We start from the raw sequence: 19,274 nt of genomic DNA, 5'->3' as shown, positions 1-19,274 counted from the left end.
CTGTGGGCCAAGAGCTTCAGGAACAGCTACTTCTGCTGGCAGTGCCACCACCACCCACACACTCCTTGCTCTCACCCAAGTCCTACAGACTTTTCCTACTGCACTTCTAAGTTGTTGGTTGCATTTGTGGGTTGAGAAATCTGGAAACCATTACAGCTGCCAGTGATTCAGTCCCCTGAGGCCTACTCTGGGTTTGCTTTGGCTTGGTCTGTGCCAGCACAGTCCACACTAGACTGTGCTCCTCTCCCAGACTGGTACAACAGACCTTTACTGTTGACCTTCCATTTTGTCTTGGGCTAGAAATTTGTTTCACTCTGTGATTTTGTGAGCACTGCTGGTCTAAAATTTGTTTAGAAAATTTTTTTAAAACAAATTTATTTATATATTTTTAATTTTCAACATTCATATCCACAAGATTTTGAGCTCCAAATTTTCTCCCCACCTTTCCCCTCCCTCACCCTGAGATGGCATGAATTCTGATTATCTCTTCCCCCACTCTGGACTCCCTTTTATTATTCCCCTCTCTTATCCCCTTCCCCTTTACTTTCTTGATGGGCAAGATAGATTTTATACCATATTGCTAGTATATCTTATTTCTCATTTGCATGTCAAAACAAGTTTTTGACATTTGTTTTTGAAACTTTTAGAGTTCCAAATTCTCACCTTTCTTCCCTCCCCACCCAACCCTATTGACAAGACAGCAATTCAACATAGGTTATACATGTGTTGTTGTGCAAAACACCTCCATAATAATCATCCTATCCTGACCTCCAATTATTCTATTTTCTTTTTTGACTCTGTCCCTTTTCAAAAGTGTTTTCTTTTGACTACATCTCCCTCAAACTCTTCTCCCTTCTATCATTCCCTCTTTTATCCTCTTCTCCTCTACTTTCCTGTAGGGTAAGGTACTCAATTAGATATTTGTGTTATTCCCTCACACACATATACGCTATATATATATATATATACACACACACGCACACACACGCTTATGTAATAGGCATATCTACATACATGAAGGTCACATATATGTATATACACCATTAAAACAAATAAAACTTGGTTAAATTCAAAGTGATTTGACACAAAGATGCTAGTTTCCACTGAGATGAGAAAGCTCTAGCAGTAGAGAGGATGGGAAAAGTTTTAAAGTTTTTTCCCCCAAAGGATTATACTCATTTCTGAGCAGGTGATTCTTGACTTTAATCTTAGCTCCTCTGACCTCTGGAATATCATATTCCCAGCCCTTCCACTCAAGAAAGTCCCTACTTCACTCTGTCATTTTGGACTCTGCCCAGTCCTACTGAATTTTTATGAGAAAGATCTACATATATGCTAAAGGCATAGCTGATGAAAATATGAAAAGTGAAAGGGCAGACCTTTCAAATGATTGTCTTTGGCAAGCTGATTCTTTATACTTGACAAGCTGATTGAAAGGTATAGAGTATACAGGATCCTACTACGTTTATTATTTGATTACAAAACAGAATAGACTTGGCAAAGAAAAATTCAGTTTTAAATACTCTCCTCTAATGAAAGATCCATCATGCCTGTGTTAAGATTTTATAATAGTCCTTCATAATTGTAACCTCAGAAATAACTTTTTTGTAATATTCTTATTACTGTTAAAAATGGAGGGTCAGTCTCCCTAGACAATTAACCCACATCCCTTATAGTAAAGATAATACATTCTGATATTTTTTTCCAGGTAAAAAACACTTCTCATATCATTAGTCTTCATTTTGTATGTATAATGCTTAGATACTTGTCCAAGTGAGATAAGAAGTATGGATTAGCTGAGGTACTTGGAGATATCCTCTTGGGCTTGCACAAAATCAGAGATCATTTCAATCATAGATTCCCGATTCCAATGAGTGATAAACCAGTACTAGCTAAACCCCTGAGGAGTCATTTGTGGTCAGGGAAGGAGAGCACTTTGACTTTTTTTCCCCTTATGCATTTGGTGACACTAGAACACACATGCACATTATCCCTGAAATTTGAAGGATCTGGACAATTTTGGACTTTCCGTTCTCAGTCTCCTCTGGGGACCCAATTTTTCAGTAAAAAAGTAGGAGAAGGGATAGCTGCTTTGGAGTGTATCACATATCAGCAACTAGCATACTATAAAAGGAGGAAATATACCCTTAACAAAGCGTTCTTCATTGTCATAGTGGGCATTCTGTGTCAGGTTTAAATTGAAAGTTGCTTCTTTATAAATAATGAGCCAGTCCAGATACTAATTTTTGTAGATAATATTATGCTGATTCCATTAGGTTTCACAGCATAGTAGGGCTTCTCTAATGACACCAAGGTTCGTACTATGACAAGAAGTCTAAAATCTAATCCATTCATGTAATATATCAACAGATAGACAATGAATTAAATTCATAATGAATTGAGGAAGATAAGATGAATTGAATTTTATTCAATTAATCAATCAATCAACAAGTATTTTTTTTTAAGCCAGACACTATGCTAGGCCTGAGGATGCAAATGCAATTAATGAAACAAATTTTCCTGCAAACAATTTGCATTTTAATGGAAGACAGAACAATGAAACACACACACACATACCCCTACACACCCACTCATGCACACAATATATATTCATATACACATATGAAATAGGTACATCTACATACATGAAAAGTCACATATATGCATATACATCATTAAAACAATTAAAACTTAGTTAAATATAAAGTAATTTGCCTGAAACATACTAGTTTTCACTGAGGTGAGAAAGCTTGAGCAGTAGAGAGGATGGGGTAAATTTTAAAGTAGAAGGTGGTACCTGAACAGTACCTTGAAGGAAGTGAAGGTCTATGAGGTAGAGATGAGAAGGGAGATCATTTTGGGCCGAAAGCTAAGTCTGTGAAAAACATAGAGATGGGAGATGTATTATTGTGTGTAAGGAAGAAAGAAATAAACAGCTTTCCTTGATTGTAGATTGACAAAGTGGGAGTAATATACAATAAAGCTAGAAAGATAGATTGGGGGCAAGTTGTGAAGGAATTTAAAAGATAAAAAAAAAAACAGAGGTTACATGTGATTCTAGATGCAATAGGAAATTACTGGAGTTTATTTATCAACAGAGTGGCATTTTTAGATCTGTCCTTAAAGAAAATTATTTTGGCATTAGAGGATGGACTGAAGTGAGTAGAGACCAGTCAGAAGGCTGTTGAAATAATGTAGACAGGAGATAATGAGAGTCTGAACTAAAATAGCAACATTTGGCAAAACAATTAAATAAATGGGCTACTGAACTCAGGATGTGGGGCAAGATTTCAAGAAAATTCCCAAGTCACAAATCTGGGAAAATAAATGGATGGTGGTACTGTGAATAGAAAGTGGAAGGATGGGTATAGTATAAAGATAATGAGATGTTTTAGAAAATTTGAGTTTCAGATGCCTCCTGGACATCTAATTTTAAATGTCTAATGTGCAAGTGTATATGCAACAAAAGTTCAGGGGAGAGAATTCATCTGGATATATAGATTTGTGAGTCATTGACACAATGATAAAACTTAAAACCATGAAAAGTGATGGGGTTACTTAGAGGGTACAGAAATTTAAGGGAAATGTTCAATATCTTTAGTGATCTCAAGTTTATCATAAACACAAAGATCCACCTTTTTTAGGACAGATGTTCTACTGGTAATGAGCTTGAAACTTTATTTCCAATGAATCATAGATACAGGTGACTTTAAGTGCAATAGAAATGAATGAAGGGATCATGTAGGCTACCATATATTTTCCATGAGACACTATCTACACAAAGAGATGTAAAGAGCAGGAAAGGTATGACTGGAAAGGGAATGAGTCATCTAATGAAAGGGAGAGACAATAAATGGGCATTTCCTTACACCTGGCATAATAGAGTTGCAAGGGTTCTTAGAGGTCATCTTCCCTAAAGAGCAGGGATTAATAGATGTTTATTGGTTGACTGGACATCTGATGCATCTAATACTTTTAAATTTGAATGGAGTCCTTCAGCCTGATGCTATATTCTTCAGGAAAGATCTGTGGAATAACATGAACAAGAATTGTACAATATAAGAAAGTATGACTGGATTGTCATCTGTACCAATGGAGGCAATACACTGATGAGCCCTCAGATACACTGAAGTTTTGAAGTATAAATCTGTCATTCCTTTTATGATTAATAGCATTTTCATATGCTTTCATGCTGCTGTTTTTGTCTCTTTCACATGTTTTTGTCATGCCCACTTCATTAGTCTGTAAGTGTCAGAGAAGATACAACATCTTCCTGTTTTTTATTCCTCTGTAGTGCATAATTCATTCAGGACACAGATTGATAACTGTTTTCCAGATGACTTTTTTCTATCACGATATGAGATATCATTAGGAAAGCAACCTTTGGGCGGATCAATATTTTCCCATATTTTGAAGTCTTAACATTAATAAATATACTAAATATGTGAAATGAGAAATTGAGAACATAATCTGGAGAATTAAACATAAAGCATATTCTTTTGTAAATAGTACTTGCTGGAAAAAGTATACTGATTTCTCTAAAACTTATCACTTTTACTAAGGAAGTTAGTATTTAAGCTCTAAAACTCTAATTTTGAAAAGAAAGAACAATACAGGGTCATTCATGAAATGCAATTAAAGGACTTGCAAAATCAATTATTAGTGGATGAATATCTGAGAATGTTATGATTCGGGTAATAGGAGAGTAAGATACATTCCAAATGACACAAAGACTTGATAAAACTGTTATCTGCTTTTTTTCCCCCTTCATGACCTTATTTAATTTTTCAGAGTCAACAAAAGATTTGATAATTTGAATTGAAAGGATAAATGTCTAACTTAAGCATTTCTGACTGCAGCTCTGTCAGGAATTCCTGACCTTACAATTTGTTATGATTTGATTTCATCAGTGGACATAATGATCATTATTCTATATAAACAAAGGACATTTTCTTCTTCAACCCCAGATTTAAAATTCACTGACATGGTAAAACTGAAATTTAAACTGAACACCACAGAATAATTAACAATAGATTCATGTTGTGATGGAAATTACCATTTTCATTGATGCTGAGGTGATATAGTTTGCAGAGCTAGTTTTTGAAAGGTCTTGGGAGTACTATCATGTTGTTTATCTTCCAGAACTCAGTGTGTATTTTTGCTAACTCATTAGTTTGGAGGAAGCATTTGATGAGTCCCAAATGCTCAAAGGCATAGACCAATGGATTATGATTGGTGAAAGACTCTTTATTTTACATTTTGAGAGATAAATTTGAAACAGCATAATCACAGAGCTTGGTAAGAAAGGATTCTTTTAACTCTTTAGCAAATAAAGAAGCTTTAGAGCACTGAAAGCCTTCATCCTCTCTCAGGAAGATAATGCTGCTGCTATTTCTGCTGTTTCTGAGAAGAGACCAACCTGGCATTAGTATTTGTCACTATCCCTCCTTAAGGAGATATAAGTAATATCTCAGCCGACTTGCATTTTCTTCCTTAAATTCTTGAGGGGCATTTATTTAATTGTCAGCCATATTAAAGTTCTAAAACAGTCTTGAAATATGTTTAACAATGAGGGGAATTCTCAATTTAACATCATTCAGGAAATAGCTACAGGGATCACATTTATGGCGTGGCAATGGAAATGGTAATACATATACACCTTTAAACTATGTTTATGTTTCTAAGTTAGCATATGGACTTACTTATCTGAGAAGGGAAAAATTCCAGCTCTGGCACTGGATGTCCCATAGACATCTCAACTTAATATGCCTAAACAGAATTTTGGGCAGAATCTTTTGCCCTAAACCCATTTGCCCTCTTAACTTCTCTTTTTCTGCCATAATGCATCATTCTTCCCATTACTCAAATTAGTTTCCATGGAATGATTCTTGACTCTTCCATTCCCATTACCTCTCACATTTTCATTAAGTTACAAAGTCTTAAAAATTCTGTTTCTTCAACATTTCATGCATCTTCTCTCTATTTCCAAGGTCACCAACCTGGTTTAGGCTCTCATCCTTTCTCATCTGAACCACTGTATTAGTTTTCTAACTGGCCAATGCCTCTAGTCTCTCCCTTCTCCAATTCATTCTGTGGCTACAAAACTGGTATTCCTAAAGTACAAGTTGGAGCAGCTAGGTGGTGCAGGGGCTAGCTCAAGGTCTGGAGTCAGGAAATTGTTGAATCACTTAGGTCATACCTGACTCTCTGTGAGTCTCTGTGACCTGATTTAAGGTTTTCTTGGCAAAGATACTGGAGTGTTTGCCATTTCTTTCTCCAGTTCACTTTACAGATGAGGAAACTGAAGCAACCAGGGTTAAGTGACTTGCCTAGGTTCACACAGTTTGTAAGTATCTGATACTGAATTCAAACTCAGATCCTCCTGACTCCAGCTCCAATGCTCTATCCAATATGCCACCTAGTTGAGAGAGAAGTCAAGAAGTCCTGAGTTCAAATGAACCTCAGACACCAGGTGTGTGATCCTGGACAAGTCACTTAACCCTGATAGCCTCAGTTCCTCATCTGAAAAATTGCCTGGAGAAGGAAATGGCAAAGTACCCCAGTGTCCTTGCCAAGAAAACCTTAGAATCAGGAAGAATCAAACATGACTGAAAAATGATTCACCACAACCACAACACAACCAAAATAAAACTACAGGTCTGACTCTTTCATTCTCTTGCTTAAGAAGTCTTAGCTCTATTTCCTAAAGGATGGAATATAAATTGGTCTGAAATACCTTCATGGTTGAGCTCTATTATATCTTTACATGTTGATCTCATATATGTAATGTTACCTCACAAATTTTGTCTTCCAGTCAAACTGACTTAGTTGCTGTAGCCTTATTACTTGCAGCGTATACAAAGGCATTATTTCTATGCCTGAATATAGAACTAGGTAACTTCTACTACTTCTAAAAGCACTATTAGTGCTACCTGCACTGATTCCTCCAGTTACTCAGAGTCTCCATTGCCCTAAAATTATTTTGTATTAGTTTGTCTTCACTTCATCTCTGTACATGCTGCATTCCCACAGTAGAATATAAATTTCTGTAAGGGAGAGATTGTTTGTTCTTTTGCTTTGCATCCCCAACCCCTAGCCCAATGTTAGGAATTTAGTAGGTACTTAATGAAACCTTGTTGAAGTGAGTTGAAAGACCTGAATTTTGTGCCAAGGAAAGATTTGCATTGTATATTCAATGAAGAGTTTTAACACCGTAAGTAGAGGAAGTTATGCTAGCATTCTTGTATATGGATTTCTCCTCTGGTCAACAGCCTTTGCTAAAATCAGCATGCCACCATAGTTCAGTTATCTTAATTATTGCTGTTGTTTTTTTTTTTAAATTGATTCTTCCTATCTCAGACTGGAATCACAGGGTCTCCATCAGCCTAAATCTCCCCAGTAGCTAGGATTATAGGCATACAATATACTATATACTATAGTATACAGACTTTATACACATATATTATACAGACTATAATGTTTGTAATATAATAAGTTTGTAAGTTAAATATCACTACCATTAAAGTGGTAGTAATAGTAAATTATGGTACTAGTAATGGTAATAAAGTAGTGGTAATAGGAGCATATCACTCACTGTTGTGGATCAAGGTAAATCCACTTTGAGTGGGTATATGCCAGGGCTTCACATGATACTTGAGGGAGTGGGAACATTTGCAATCATAGGCATCTTGCTCCAATCCAAGTCATTTGCTAAATATGGATCACTACCACACAAGCAATTGGTAAAAAATATAACTAACATGAATATAATGTTTTAATATTTGCCCATTGCTTTATGTGCATTATCTGATTTAATCCTTATAATGACCCTTTTTGGTAGGTGCTATTATTATTCCCATTTTACAGATGAGGAAACTGAGGTTTATAAAAATTAAGTGGCTTTCCCAGGGCAACCCTGCTATCCAACATCTGAAACAAAATTTGAATATAGATTTTCCATACTCCAAGTCCTGCTTTCTATCCATTACATCACCTAATTCCTCTATTTATTAAATATGTCTGTTAGCTCGATCATCTGACATCAGCTTTGCAGGTGTAGATCATATGATGCCAACTTCCAGTTTGCTGAAAGGCATTCAGGTCCATTACACTTTCTATATTTATTTACATTGAAATTTATCAAAAGTAATACCAATACAGCATTCTCTTATTTGAGATAACTTTCAGTGTTCTTTTCCTGATATTTTCTTCATCTTCAAATTTTGGATTAGTGTTCATGGACTGAGTTTCACAGCTAGATTTTATTGTATCCCATCCATAACTTATTGCTACATAGTGTAGAAATTGATCTGTTATTCTTTGTGTATTCCCTGTGGAGGAATGCTTGAAAGAGAGGTCTGTATTTGCTGAATACATATCTTCCCATAGGTGGAAGGAAGTTTAAAGGAATATCAGTTTCTTCCCTAGAGCAAACAGTCTTACCTTCTAAGAGCATAAGACCAGGGTATCAGAACTTAATCTTTAAAAATTCCTAATTATGACTTTCCTAAGTTATATTATTATGTTAATAACGACACAGACCTTGGCAGTTAATATTCTTAACATGTTCACAGTTCCCTTGTTTGAGAATGAAGAGGCACTATAATTTCTAGTTCATTAACTCCCATGTTTCTCTGAAACTACTAGTTTTGTTAAAATAATAGCTTTGGAAACTGATGCTTTCATTAGCACATAGGTCAAAAGAAAGTGATGAGGTCACAGAATGGTTATTTCTCTCCCTCCATATTCTGGAGTGAGATGTATACATAAAGGATGAACTTTCCCACACCAACTACAAGCATTTGGAAGGGAAAAATCATCTGCAGTCACTGCAGTATCAAAGGTGGTGTACTGACCAATAGGGCACACACAAAAAACAATGCCTAAAAGGCATATTACTATGGTCATTCATTTTTCATTACATCGCATACTCCATTAGGATGAGCTTATATTGATTGTGTTACATGTATTTTAAATGCCTAGTATGTTGCTATCTTCTCTGTGGATATTCAAGAAATATTTCTTGGTTTGATAAAAGAAAACAAATTCAGGAAATTGGGAGAAGTAGAGTCAATTCTATGAGTACAGGAATTGTTTGATTTTTCATATTTGTAATTCCAGTACCTATCCAGTATTTAATGCCTGTTTGTTGATTAATAGAACCCGCAGTATCAGTTTATTAGGACATTAAAATGCCAAACCAGGAAGAAGGTAGGGAACAAGTATGTATTAAACACTCCTGTGTGTCAGGCATTGTGGAAAGCACTTTACAGATATTATCTAATTTAATACCTACAACAATCCTATGAGGGAGGTGCTATTATTATCCCCACTGTACATTTGAAGAAACTGAGGCAAACAGGGTCAAATAGTTAATAAGTGTCTGAAGCTGGATTTGAACTAGGGGCTTCCTGAAATCAGGCCCAGTGCTCTATTGCCTGTGCCATCTATATATGCAGATCTTGAGATAAGATGGGAAACAGGACAAGTTGTCCACTTTGGGGTCAAGGAGATTATAAGAAACTGATACCTTCAGTGGTCTTGGCCATCACTGGTCAATAATGAAGGTCTTTTAAAATATTGATTGTTAAATATCACCTTCATTTTTCAATAAAGCCCCCCCCATTCCTTACCTGAGAATTATCTTCTATAACAAATGAAAAGAAAAGAGGGGAGGGGGTTCAGTTTGTCTGAAGCAACACCATTCAGTAGTTAAAGGCTAGAGAAGAACTGAAGTAAAAGATGGTCTTCTTTGACTTCACAAAAGAATCAATCAGGGAGGGAAAGACTCTCAGAGTTTCTGACTACAAGAGAAACAATTACTATTTACACGCATTGTGAGCCATCAAAACTCAAACAATGAGCAAATCAGCGAGAGCCAGATTGATTTGTATTTAAAGGCATAATCAAATAACTTCAACTGAATCACAATTGACTTCATCAAAACCTGGTTTTGCAGAACTATATTTCAATAAATCATACATCCAATAAGGGAGATAACATGCAAATGACTATGTGCAAACATGGTATATGCGGGATAAATTGGAGATAATCAATAGAGAGAAGGAACTATCATTAAAGTGGGGTTAGGAAAGATTTCTTGTAGATGAGATTATAGCTGGAGTTTGAAAGAAGTCAGTGAAGCCAGGAGAAAGAGACAAGGAGGGAGAGCATTCCAGGCATGTGGGACAGTCAGGGAAATCTTGAATACAGAAATGAAGTGTTTTGTTTGAGGAACAACAAGGAGATCAGTATCATTGCATTTGATTACAGTTGGGTAGGTGAGTGGGCAGTGGACTGTATTAAGGCATAAGAACACTTGAAAAGTAGATCTTTCTTACTGCTTCTTGATACTATGGAGGTTAGATAATGTAGCATTATAACTATTGATAATCATTTAATGTCGTTTTTGTACTTTAATAAGGGCTAGACCCTGAATTAATCAAATCGCTTCTTTGTTCTCTGAGTAAACTCAGAGAATACCTTTTCTTATGTCAACAAGGCCAGATGAGACTGACTTAAGAGCATTCTTAATGAGACCCTTAACTAGAGACACTATCTTGGATAATGAGACTTTTCCAATTCTTAATATTTTAATATTTTGTAGACATATACTATGTTGTAACATGTTAATCGTAAAGAAAATACATATTCTGGGCCAGAATTTTAATTGGCACTTTGTCAACTCTCTTATCTTATTATATATACCACCTATTCAATTAATAAAATTCCTTTTTCATGATATAAACACATATAGAGACCATAAATCTGAAGGACAAAGACATAATAGAACTGTCCTAAAATAAATTTATACCTGGTAATTCTTATGTCAGGCAATCAGAAGTTTCATTCTGACTCCATGGTCATGAATCTGCTAAACTTTAAGTGCTTAAACTATATGAATTTGCATATCACTTAACCTGTTTACCTCTTGTAACAAAACTTCCAGGTTGACAATATTTATCTTTTATTTTTTGTCCTCGCAATACAACCAACTGCTCTTCTGTTAGTAGATATTAAATTCTTCATAAAATTTATTTATTAATTTGTCTTCAGCAAACTACCTTGGTACAAAAGTTGCAATATCATTTCATGCAGACTCTTGTACAAGTATTTAAAATCAGTGTTGGAATATCTGATGAAAAAATGAACCATGAAATAATATGTAATTTTTTTCTTTATGATGATACTCACTCTTCCAACTTATTTCTTTACCTCAGCATATTTTTTTCCCTTGAGACTTGTTCCCACTATCTCTCCAAGATTCTAAGTGTGACAGACACATACAGGCCATTTCCAGTGCTGATAGACACAGGAATTTGTCACAACTGATCTAGGGTAGTTGCCCCATCACTCCTCAGAATTTCCCATATTGGTACCTGATTTAGTGCAGATGTCTGATCAGCCTAGTCCTACTGTACCTAAGAATTCTAGAGATTATGTGATTCACTAGCCTTAGCTTCCTTAGTAGAAGGAGTTGCAGGTATTTGCCACCACATCTAGCTCTTACAATATTTCTAAATTGCGTTCTAGGATAGTTGGGACAATTCATAGCTATACCAGTAGTTAGTGTTAGTGTTTTAGTTAGTTAGTGTGCTCTTTTACCAACAGCCCCTTCAGAACTGATTTTTTTCCTTATTTTGTTATCTTTGGCATGAATTATTTTAAATGTAGCACTAATAGCTTTTAGTGATCATCACTTCCCTTTCTAAATGACCACAATACATTATTTTTATAATACACATTTGATTTCTTGTAGGAATTGAAGTCATTCTCAGTAGGCAATAGTCTGTCCATCTTCCCCCACTTTTGAAAATCAGGAAATTTATCTGCCTCCAATCTCTTAAAATTATGTAAGGATACGGATTTACATTCTGTGAACTTTGGGGGTTATGCATGCATTAAAATATTTCTTTCTCTTTTTGTTTTACATATCAGGAGTACTGTTTATTGCAATTCCTATTTTCTCTTGATAGAGGAAGGGAAAATAGTTTAACTCTTGAAACTTTTCAGTATCTGGGTAGTGGGTGGGATTACGCACCCACACCCCCCCCCCCACACACACACACAGAGCACAGAGTGAATTGAATAGGATGAGATCATATCTTAAAAAAATGAAACTAAGCAGTGAGAGAGAAATATATTGGGAGGAGAAAGGGAGAAATGGAATGGGGCAAATTATCTCTCATAAAAGAGGCAAGCATAAGACTTTTTAGTGGAGGGGAAAAGAGAGGAGGTGAGAGAAAATCATGAAGTTTACTCTTATCACATTCCACTAAAGGAAGGAATAAAATGCACATTCATTTTGGTATGAAAACCTATCTTACAATACAGGAAAGTGGGGAAGAAGGGGATAAGCAGGGTGGGGTGATGAGGGAAGGGAGGGCAATGGGAGGAGGGAGCAATTTGAAGGTAACACTCTTGGGGAGGGACAGGATCCAAAGAGAGAATAGAAGCAATGGGGGGCAGGATCAGATGGAGGGAAATATAGTTAGTCTTGCACAACACAACTATTATGGAAGTCATTTTCAAAACTACATAGATATGGCCTATATTGAATTGCCTGCCTTCCAAAGGGAATGGGTGGGGAGGGAGGGATGAAGAGAAGTTGGAACTCAAAGTTATAGGAACAACTGTTGAGTATTGTTCTTGCATACAACTAGGAAATAAGAAATACAGGTAATGGGGTATAGAAAGTTATCTGGCCCTACAGGACAAAAGAGAGGATGGGGACAAGGGAAGGGAGGGATGATAGAAGAGAGGGCAGATTGGTGATGGGGGAGTTAGAATGCTTGGTATTTTGGAGTGGGGGGGGGATAAATGAGGAGAAAATTTGGAACCCAAACTTCTGTGAAAATGAATGTTAAAAGTTAAATAAATTAATAAAAAAAAATAAAAATTAAAAAATTAAAAAATTGGTTTGAGAACATTTTAAGACTGATGATACTACTCTCAACTGGAAAACATTAGAGTACTAAATACTTTAGAGACAAACAGGAACACGAAGACCTGTGAAACTTTAGTGAAGAATTGCCTTAGAAATCTTAAATGCCACTCAGTCTGAGACTCGACTTTTTTATGCATGTCTAAAGATTTTATCCCTGTAGTATCAGGCTTAAAGGAGTTTGCAGTGTCCTCTTTTGCCTGGTAAATGAACTCCAGATGACATTCCTTTGTGATGTAACATTTACAGAGACAGGGATTGGTGGGAAATAGGCACATTGTTGTCCTTTGTTTTTGAAGAGGACCAATGATGTCACAGGGTGATGTCCTGACATGCACATGAATTGGATGTAGAGTTGCTCAAAGTCGTCGTATTTACTACGTACACATTTACATCCTTTATTAATCCTCTATGCCCTATAATACTCCACTACTCTCCTTGAAGCCCTCACCAAAGCTCTCAGTCTTCCATTTGTAAAGCACTGTGGCCCTTACAGCCTAACTTGAATCTAGGCAGATGCTTTTATACCAGGTGCTATTTAGGGCATGATCCACCTATCATGCCCCAACAATTACCTCCTGGCTTTAGTATGCTTGTTAGTGTTTGTCCTTCCTTTATGAAGAGGACCAATGACATTACAATACTGAGGTAAAATAGTGGATTTTCTACTTTCACATGATTTGGATTTAAGTGAGGCAGAATTGCACAGTTTTTAGTTTCATTCTCTTTTCCATAGTCATCAAAGTCAGGGGGTGAGAAAAAAGTCAGGAGGATGACTAGCAATGGCCCAGGATGCAGTAGACGACCTTGGCATCTTCAATGTCTGAACAAATTCTATGCACTCCTCAGCACTTGTGTTAGGGGCTTTTATGGCCATTGGAACAAACTGTTCTCATCTACCCATTGTGCTGGGGAAGTCTTCACATCCCTCAACTCACTGATGGATTTGAGGCCCGTCGATTACTTTCAACTTGATTTAGCCTGTCAACAGAGATAGTTTTAATGTGGTGTGACTGCTAAGCATGCTGTAGCTTCTTGGAGCCACAGGTGACAGTTAAGTGAGACGCAGACACCAAAGGTGAATAAACAGCCTGAAAAGGGCTCTGCAAACCCTCACGACAGAGATGCTAATCCTCTCTGAACACCCCATACACCTGAGAAACAGGCATATGGCTGTAGGATTTATTTAGCTTGAAGCTGTCCATTTGTTAATATGGATATCAAGAGATAAAGAAAAAGCATCAACTTAGCAGAAGAGAAAAGGTAATTAGGGTTTGGTTTCATATCAGATCTTTGAACTCTAGGAACCAAAAAGAACTCAGTGAGCAAAAGAGTTGAAAATTTATAGGCTAATACATTTGACATGATATCTATGGGAAAAATCAATGCACGTTTAAATAATAAGGGAAAAGAAAGAGCATAAGCCTGAGGGCCAAAGTGCATTGGTCCTTTTCTAAACTGTGAAGCTGTTTCCCCTGGGAAACTGATTCAGCTTTTGGAGACTGAAGGGCAAGGGATGAACCTATTACAACTAGAAATCCTAATAAAATGAGGTGCGGATAACAATCTCTGGCATGAAACTGAAACCGAAAGGTTAAAACACTGAAAAATAGGAGAGGAATAGGATACGTTAATTTTTTTTTAATATTGTAAGTATTTTTAGAACACTTTAACTGTTGTTTAGTTTTCCATGACTAACAAATAAGCTGTTCTTTTTTCTTTTGAGAATAACATTCATATATAAAGGCCATTTTCATTAACCTTAGATTTGTACCTTCCAGTCTCTCTGCCCAAAGGCAATGCTGTTATTTACAATTTTTCTTAGTCCTGTGCTAAGCCAAACAACCATCAGTGTGAGGCTAATATATGTTAAGTGCCTTGGGCACATTCCAATTAAGTATTACCATAGGTTGGAAATTTTCCAGAACGTTTAGTGAATATCACATTCAATCATTTTCATTAAAATTAATAGCAAATGTTAAAAAGTAATATACTAGGAGCTGAGGAAATAGCATTTTAAGCTTCAAGATGGCCACTTTTACTGTGGAGAAAGGATTTTAGCAAAATCCTAGCCTTGCTCCTTGCTTTTTGCGTGACTTTAAGCAACCCACTTGGCCTCTACGGACCTCAATTTCCCCATCTGTCAAATATAAGAAAGGATTAATTGACTTCTATGGAAGTGGTAATGTAGAGAGTAGAAAGAATATTGGAACTGAAGTCAGAAGACCTGTGTTCAAACCAATTTGCTAGTTATTACCTTGGACCAGTCAGTTATATTGTCTTGGCCTCCTTTGTGAGAAACGCAGAGACATAAAGACAGATACAAAGAGAAAGAGTTGGGGAGGCAGAAGCAATATGGGAATTAATTTCATTTAAATACTCTTGAATAGTGACTTCATATATTAATGAATATAAGACAATTGAAATTAAGCATTCTGGCATATTTACAAATGGAAACTTCAAATTAAATAAATCCATGCTAAAATGTATTTGCTAGACTTCATTTCAATGACAGGGTTTGGAGAGTTTATTGTAGAGAAAAATGAGTGGGAAAAAATTAAATGTTTAGAGAAATCAAGGGTCTGTTAATATATCTTTCAGAATTAAGTCAAACAAATGAAAAATGAGATATAGTTAAAGAAATCTAGTTAAATCTAAAGAATCATGTTACATACCACACTAAAAAAAAGCAAAAAAAAGCAAATCCTAAAGTTATCCCTGGAAAACAATAATAAAATTCTGTTCCCTTTATATTTTTACACAAATTATGAGCTTAAAGCTAAGAAAATAACTTTGAATTTGCTCCTTATTAACCTGATAAGTTCTGATGTTTAGTCATATTATTTTCCATGTGGATATCAAATAGACCATTTAAAGGAAGAAGGGAGCATTAAGATGTGGAATCAGATTTAGTCAGAGCTCTGTTTTATTTGCAAGTTAGTCTACATGATTCTGACTGAACCTTTTGGAACTTGTAAAACGCTATAACTATTGTTTCAATTGTTTAACATAGCAGGTGCAGTTTTTATCAAAGGCCCAAACTTGGAAGCAGAAAAACATTGGTTTAGAATCTTCCTCTGAGAAATATTGGCTGTATGACCATGGGAAAGTTGTTTAATCTCCCAATAATCTCAGACAATTCTCTATACCTTTATTACAATTAAACTGCAGATCTATATACGGTGCAGGAGGTTAGCCACACTGCTGAATAAAATTATAGTGCTAGAATCCATTTCTCTCCTTGGCTCCATCTGTATTTGCTTAACATGGGGATTTGTCATTTGCCAATCCATGAAATAAATTGACATATACTCTTCTTACCAGTTCTTATGCTCCCTAGGTATTTAATAGGTGCGAGGCTTTTTTACTTGCAGTGATATATTATCATTTCCTTGAAAAATTTGCGTTGATCATTGAGACTTTGCTCCTTAAAGATAATCTTTCCATAACCATAAGGCCTTCCCCTCTGTGTGACCTGTGACACAAACAATCCACATGATTCAACTGTTTGTTTAATGATCCTTTTTCAACCTGTAAGTGGCAAAATTGAAGCAGATATCACTCATTCAGGGTCCTTTGATTCCATTTTTGAATCTTGGATATTCCCTGGTCTTCAACTGCTTTCCATTATATTTGACAACCCAATGGTATATTTAAAGGACACATTTAGGATTTATCAGAACCAAAAGTATCCATTGTTGTTTACTGTCACTTTTAGTTGTGCTGTCCTCCTTTCCCCCCAATCTTTTTTGGAGTTAAGAAGCACAGAAAAAGTGTCAAACTGCTTTTTGTCTCATTTAGTCTGCTAAACAATATGGAGAAAGTGAGAAACCAACCTACACCTTGGAAGAAAAAAATACTTCATTGCTCATGTGAAAAAGTACAAAATTGAAAACTCAGTACTCATTCTGATCTGGTGAATATTCAGATGATTAAACTGAGTTAAACCCAGTATTTCTTAAACCCGTTTCATTTTTTCACCACTGTCATAAATGGTATTAGAAATACAACAAACAGAATGAAACTTACTTTGTGATTGATAGAATGCAAAATGCATACATTCTGATTTTGGAAAGTACACAATCTGTTTCAATCTTCACCAAAATTATTTTGAAGGAGGAGAAAGAGAAAGAGAAGAAGAAAGAGGAGAACAAGAAATAGAAGAAGAAGAAGTCTTAATTTGTTTCATGATAGAACACTATATAACACCACTGGCATGCTTCATATAGGCCCAGAAGTCCAGGGCCTATAAATTCTTGAAAAATAAAATCAAACTCCAACATGTCTTCCTCTTACACCTTTACTTATGGCAATGAAGACAGTGATAAGAGAATTGAAGGCTTCTCATTGTTTTGTAATAGCAGAGCAGAAATATGCATGATGAGTGCCTACACAATAGTAAATCTGTACTATTCCATATACAATGTCAGGGTTTTTGACAATGCTTCCCAATTAACTTTTGGAGAGTCAAGACAACAATATTGCCAGTTGCTCACTCAGCACATTTCTACACATTTTCCTGAGTTAAATGAGACTTACAAGACCAAATATGCATAGTAGTTTGACTAAATTGCCGTGTCATGAACAGTAGGTGAAATATTTTAAAGATGTCTTGGGACTTTAGACACACTTTTCTTCTGTCCTTTTCTGTAATATTTGTACATTTGTAATGGTAAATGAAAATTAATGATGAGTGCAATGGATGCAGTACTGGATTATCTTTGTACCAGTACTTCAAAAGAAGAGGAAAATAGAAAGCCTCATTTTCTTATTTTCTTTTTACTTTGCATTTAATAGTATTTTTCTAATTACACATAAAGATAGCTTTATACATTCGCTTTTATAAGATTTTGGGTTACAAATTTTTCTCCTTCTGTCCCTCTTCCTCCTCTCCCCCAAAAAGCAAACAATCTGATTATAGGCTATACAAGTAAAATCTTATTAAACTTATTTCCACATTAGTCCTACTGTGAAAGAAGAATCAACACAAAAGGAAAAAACCTCAAGAAAGAAAAAAACAAAACGAAAGGGAAAACAGTATGCTTTGATCGGCATTCAGATTTCACAGTTCTTTCTATGGATGTGGGCAGCATTTTCCATCATAAGTCTTTTGGAATTGTCTTACATCATGAGTAGTCAAAGGTGGGGAGGGAGAAAGGGAGGGAGAAAAATGTGGAACACAAAATCTTGCAAAAGTGAATGGCAACACCCACAAAAACAGGGGGAAAATGTTCTCTATTTAATTGAATATTCATTATTTTCTCCTCAAGGATCATACTCAGTTTTGCTGGGTAGGTAATTTTGATTGTAATCCTAACTTCTCTTAACTCCAGTATATCATATTTTAAGCCCTTCATTCACTTAATGTAGAGATCTTGACCTTAGTTACACAAATCCTGAATTGTTTCTTTCTTGATACTTGCAATATTTTCTTCTTAACTTGGGAGCTCTGGAATTTGGCTGTAATATTTCTAGGAGTTTCCATTTTGGAGTCTCTTTCAGGAGGTGATTGGTGAATTCTTTCAATTTCTATGTTCTCATCTGTGTCTGTGATATCAAGGATTTTTCATTGGTACTTTCTTGAAAGATGATATTGAACCTCTTTTTCTAATCATGACTTTCATGTAGTCCAATAATTCTTAAATTCTCTCTCCCAGATTCTTTTTTTGTGTCAGTTTCTCTCCCAGTGTTATGTTTCATAATTTCTTCTATTTTTTTATTCTTTTGATTTTATTTTATTTTTTCTTGTAGTCAAATGAAGTCATTAGCATCCTCTTGCCCAATTCTAATTTTTGAGGAATTGTTTTCTTTAGTGAGCTAGATTATCTTTGCACCAGTACTTCAAAAGAAGAGGAAAATTTGGCCAATCTACTTTTTAAGGAGTTCTTTTCTTTAGTAAATTATTTGTCCCTCTTCTTCCATTTAGCCAATTCTGCTTTTTAAGGCATTCATCTCTTCAGTGGATTTTTGTTCCTCTTTTAACATTTGGCCAATTCTGTTTTTTAAGTTGTTATTATCGTCAGTACTTTTTGTGCCTTCTTTCCTAAGCTATTTACTCATTTTCATGGGTTTCTTGCATCACTATCATTGCTTTCCTAAATTTTCCTCTACTTTTCTTACTTGATTTTTAAAATACTTTTACAACAATTTCAGGAACTTTTTAGCCTGAGACCAATTTTCATTTTTCTTTTGAGCTTTGGATGTAGTTGTTTTGAATTTCTTTTCTTCTTCTTCATTTGTGTTTTGGTCTTCCCAGCTGCCATAGTAATTGTCTATGACCAGGTTCTCTTTTTGTTTTTGTTTGCTCATTTCCCCAAACTATATCTTGACT

This window comes from Notamacropus eugenii, chromosome 1 (assembly GCF_028372415.1).
Source record: "Notamacropus eugenii isolate mMacEug1 chromosome 1, mMacEug1.pri_v2, whole genome shotgun sequence".
NCBI lineage: Eukaryota > Metazoa > Chordata > Mammalia > Diprotodontia > Macropodidae > Notamacropus > Notamacropus eugenii.
The sequence above is the reverse complement of the archived record's forward strand: the minus strand, read 5'-3'. Positions refer to the sequence as shown.